This window comes from Malus sylvestris, chromosome 13 (genome assembly GCF_916048215.2).
Source record: "Malus sylvestris chromosome 13, drMalSylv7.2, whole genome shotgun sequence".
NCBI lineage: Eukaryota > Viridiplantae > Streptophyta > Magnoliopsida > Rosales > Rosaceae > Malus > Malus sylvestris.
The window spans coordinates 31,525,312-31,531,350 of NC_062272.1; positions in this window are offsets into that span (position 1 = coordinate 31,525,312).

Here is a 6,039-nt window from a genome sequence, read left to right on the forward strand (position 1 = left end):
CACAAATATTAGCAATATTTTGCCAGGAACCTCGTTTCTTGTCCTACTCGGTTAAAAATCATTGATCTGGATGCTATCTGCATTCGTACTGTTTTGTTATGTGAATCATACATCTCCCTTTCAAAACCCTGCTGTGCCACTTTAATTTATACTCGGCGAGCCTCTCCATAAATGGGGGTAAGGCTAGCCGACATTCACCTCTCCCAGACCCTGCGTAAAGCGGGAGCCTTGTGCACTGGGTACGACCTTTTTTTGTTTGTTTTACTGATGGTTAGCTGGGAAGTTTACTTGAATTTCCAAGTGATGTTGCTGAAAAGGCTCCAGGTATGCGAATCAAACTACCTCAAATCTCGATTTTCTTTTATATTTGTTTGTTTCACCTGTGTCTGTGTAGTACTGTCCGAGAAGATTATTTGGAACAAACCTACTTAAAGTATTTCTTATCTGTTTAGAGATGACACGGACAACAATAAAGCCTTATCTCACTAAGTGAGATTGACTGTATGAATCCTGAAACATTAATGCGCTCGGTCTTAGCCTTCGTTAGCCTTATTTGTAGGGACACTTGAACTAAATATTTCCCTCATCGAGAGTTGCTCCAGCAACGCTAGCCAAAATTTGGTTAACTTCAACATGTAACGACACACAAATTGTTTACAAGTAGCCACTTTTGGAGCACCGGGTTGTTCTTGGCATTTGGTTTTAGAGTTAGCAACCATAGTTAAGGTTCGAGTCCTCATATAAACATTCATGAGCATCGCTCATGTCAATCAGCTTCGAAAGCTTCATTTACAGAGCTCTAGCTTTAAAAGCTTCATTTACAAAAGCTCCAGCTTCGAAAACTTATTTGTAGGGACACCTAAACTAAATATTTCCCTCATTGAGAGCTGCTCCAGCAACGCTAGCCAAAATTTGGTTAACTTCAATATGTAACGACACATAAATTGTTTACAAGTAGCCACTTTTGGAGCACCAGGTTGTTCTTGGCAATTGGTTTTAGAGTTAGCAACTGTAGTTAAGGTTCGAGTCCTATTATTCCATTAGAGTTAGCAACCGTAATTAAGGTTCGAGTCCTCATATAAACATTCATGAGCACCACTCATGTCAATCAGCTTCGAAAGCTTCATTTACAGAGCTCTAGCTTTAAAAGCTTCATTTACAAAAGCTCCATCTTCGAAAGCTTCATTTACAGAGCTCTAGCTTCAAAGTTTCACTTGCAAAGCTTCACCCACAAAGCTTCAGTGCAGGGTATACAAATACCGTCTCCGAACAACCGCCACTTCAGCCCATACATGGATTTAATTTGAAGTCTCCAGCCAGCAGACCCTATTGACTGAAGACTTGGGGGACTACACTATGTACCATATATTGGGCTTTCGCAATTGGGCCTCATGAAAAATACTTGGGGGACTTAGCCCATTATTCATGTATTGAGGAGCGAGCCCTTATTTTATAAAAGGGACTCTCTCACTTTCATTAGAGAGCACCTATCATTCATGTATTGAGGAGCGAACCCTTATTCTATAAAAGGGACTTCCTTACCTTCACTAGAAAGCATCGCTGCCAGCTGAGCAACTGCCTCGCCGCGAGCATCACTTATAACCCATCACTTATGTATTGAGGAGGAGCCCTTATTCTATAAAAGGGACTCCCTCACCATCATTAGAGAGCATCGCCGCCAGCTGAGCAACCGCCTCGCCGCGAGCATCAACTCGAACCCATTATTTATGTATTGAGGAGCGAGTCACTATTCTATAAAAGGGACTCTCTCACCATCATTAAAGAGCATCGCCGCTTGTTGAGCAACCGCCTCGTCTCAAGCATTAACTCTTAGCCCATCACTTATGTATTGAGGAGCGAACCCTTATTCTATAAAAGGGACTCCCTCACCATCATTAGAGAGCATCGCCGCCTGCTGAGCAACCGCCTTGCCGCGAGTATCCATTCTAGCCCATCATTTATATATTGAGGAACGATCCCTTATTCTATAAAAAGGACTCCCTCACCATCATTAGAGAACATCGCCGCCTGCTGAGCAACCATCTCACCGCGAGCACCAATTATAGCCCATCTTTTTTGTATTGAGAAGCAAGCCCTTATTCTATAAAAAGGACTCTCTCACCTTCAGTGCCACAAGCCAAGCCAACCAAGGCAACATAAGCCACAAGCAGAGCAGCCTCGCAACATGTGCTACTTCTAGTTGGACGTCATTTCAGATTGGTCACCGCCTCATATCGAGTATCAGTTCTAGACGACATCTAGTTACTTCGTCTCACACATGGACTGAATTTCATGTTTCCAGCCAAAAGACTCTCTTGACTGAAGACTTGGGGGGACTATTGTTTGTACCATACTTAGGGCCTCGATATTTAGACCTCGTATAAATACTCGAGGGACTCAAGTGTAATTATGTAATGAATGAAGGGGCAAATATGTAATAAGTGAGGAGCCCTTAGTCTATAAAAGGGACTCCTCACCCTCACAATCCTCAAGCCTCACTCTCACATTACAGGCTCTGATCCTCACATAGAGAAGCTCTATCTCCCTCACAATCCTCTCACAAACAGAGAAATACAATATCAGTATGGACGTAGCCCAAACATTGGGTGAACCATGATACATCTTGTGTTCTTTACTTTCTTGCAGATTCACGGTCAGATTTACGTTTTTCCAAGACCTCTCCGATTTTGTGCGTCAACATATATAAAATCACATTTCAATAGAAATCACATTTATAAAACCAGGTCGTAATCACAATTGATATTAATATAAGAATTTAAGGTAATCACCATAGCCCATATATTCAAGTTACTCTCTAACCAATGTAGGCCCACTAGGCCTCACTGCGTCTCCCGTAGTACTAATTTTAGTATTTAGAACATTTCGAGACATGTTGACCAAAAGTCAACTCTGGATCAAAGGTAGGGTTCACAATTCTACATAACTCGATCTATAAGATCCGCACGTTGGATTTTGGATCTGTAACTTTCTAAAATTCACATTATTCCTTTAAAACAACATACTAAAATTTCATTACGATCCGACAGTCGGATCTCCGCCAATTTCAAAATTCAAGTGGCGGGCGACATTTAATTTTACAAACTTAAAAATCCAATTAGGGAAGATCCGTACGTCGGATTCCCAATCCTTAAGTTTCTATGATCCACAAATGTTATGTTCTATCACACATTAAGGTTTGGTGATGATCCAACGGTCGGATCGTCAAATCATATTTTTGACGTAACCACGTATCGTAATGAACTTAGGTTCAACGATCAATCCATGTCATACAAATATCAAATACAAAGTCAAGACATCTAATTGAACTTAGAAATTCATTGTCGGCCCACTGGCCACGTGCCGCCGCAGGTGGCGGTCGGCCAACTCGACTTGCCAAAAAATTCAACTATTTTCAAAAATTACAAAATTTAACAGGCAAGTATATCTCGGTGAGGGGAGCAATTTTCATACCTGTGACCAAGGCCAATTTTGCCGGGAAACACCTCGATTTTACACAAACCCGCCGGAATCCTAGAAAAGGGTGTGCTTCAATTCGGAATCCATACGAGCTCCGATGCCTCCACCACTGCTTGGGCTTTGTTCCTGGGGTTGAGAGGAGTCCTTTGGTGGTGGTCATCAACGGTGAAGCTTGCCGGAGCCACCGGAAAAAGGATAAAACCGTCCGAACACCCGTGGGTTTATGGCTTCTAACTGAAAAAAATGGGAAATAAATTGAGAAATCTAACACTACAGAGATGTATGGCTCGTTAAGGGCTTTCCATGGACATCAAGATCATCCAAAACGGAGTTCGTATGAAGGAGATATGAGCGGTTCAATTTTGAAGGTTCGCGGGTCAAAATGACCCATTTCGGGTCTCCCTCCTTTCCCCCTCCTTTCCTCCTTTCCGATTGGCTGTCCCCCTCCTCTTTTCTCTCCCGCACTCTCTCCTTTCTCCCCTCTCCCTTGCTGCCACTTGACAGCTTCTAAACTTTTAATTAATTTTTTTCCAACAACTAAAACGTCTCTAACTTCTTCGTTATAGATCTATTTCACGAACGGTTTGCGCCTATGCATTCGTGAGATCGAGCTCTATCCAAAGATATAAATAGTGACCTCGAATGGTCTACGAATTTTAAATAATTAATTTCCAAACTCTAAACTTCGCAACTAGTTTAATTAAAGTATAACTTCAAATAACTTAATATAAATTCTTGAAAAAATAATATAAAATCTCAAGAATACAAACACGTGCATTATAATAGTGAAATCCGGGAACGGGATTTCACATTCTTCCCTTCTTAAAGAAAATTTCGTCCTCGAAATTTCAGTATCAATTCCATATTCACCAATGCCACATATTAAACAGATAATGATGCCCTGATGACATTCACACTTTCATTATACTCGAATTTGGCTATCGTCAAGTTCGACAACATCGAACCACAACTCACATATTCAATTTTCATCGTCTCAATAGTATCTCAACACCAAATCTTTGTACAAGCACAAAGAATGCCACTATTAATAAGAATTCATCAATATACTCATGATTCAGGCAACTAAACCAACCACATTTGAAATTACAAACTTTCCCCATCATTCCATTTATAGTGAATAAAATCATAAAATCAGTCTACGAGTTTATTCAAACTCAAAATAAATAAGTCAACGAATAAATCATTGTGATTCTCACTCATACACTCAGATTCCCAGCAACATTTATTGGTAGGATAAATATCAAGAATTCTAGCCATAGACATTGGCAAAATAATTATCAAACATCAAGCCGCAATTCTCATTGGCCAAATAAATACCAGAATTTCAAACCAAACCATCAGAATTAGCAAATCAAATATAAAAAATTCCGACCAAATCATTGGAATTTCAAATCACAATTATTCACCACTATATATTAAACCAATCATAGCCTCGGGTTGTGATTTCGTTCCCATTCATAAAATCATTATGACTGTCATAAATACTAAAATTTCCAGCCATAATTATCATGGCCAATACACATCACACATATTTATCACTTCAATAATTCATTCTCGCAGGTCACACATGGAGCTTCTCCCCGGAAACATTGGGTCATTATGCCCACTCATTCATTGCTCACCTTCCATGGCATTTTCGCCCCGAATCAATATTTCTCAATGGCACAAGTACAATACGACTTTTCCATCTACTTGTTACAATTTCACAATCATCTTAATGTTCGGAATTTTCATAACGCATAACACAATATCACCCAATTCAAGATTAATTCGAGACTTTACTCAAACGCTCATCTTGGAAGCTATAACATGAAATATGATATTTTAAAATTTTCCTTTAGTGTTGTTTTCAGAGCATACCTACGTCATATATTTTACTACACAAGGAACGAGATCATAGGTATCAATGTGAACGTTGTGAAAACAATCTTTGAATCAAGAATAGCTATCATGGCAACAATTATTCTCTTTCATACAAATGAAGGGTTAAACTTTAGTCAACATGCCACATTCAACCAATTTGTTTTGAATCAAGGTTATAATGGTAAGACGAGCATCGATATTAAGATCATTTATTGGCTGAGTTGTGCAACAACAATTTTATAATCTTTCACATACTCCAACACAATGAATAAGATAGTAATAATTCAACCAATTTGTTCTCAATTTTTCACCAAACAGATATGCAATCAGTTCATGTATCAATTTAAAGATAGTCTCAATCATAGAACTAATTTATCTCACATTGACAAAGTCACATGCCAAATCTCAAGCCATGACTAACGTGGCTAACCAAACATCGGAATTTCACACCATAATGCGTTAATGGCAAACCATAATCACAGTTTATAATTCCCTTCAACAAATCACCATATCTTCCTTAAATATTAACATTTCCAACCACATTTGTCATTGGCCATAACATTTTAAAATTTCTATCCACACTTATCATTGACAAAATAATGATTTCACCATCATTTTCCTTTATTTCAATCTGTGACTAGTAGGTTGGAAAAGATTGTAATATACCTGACCAATACA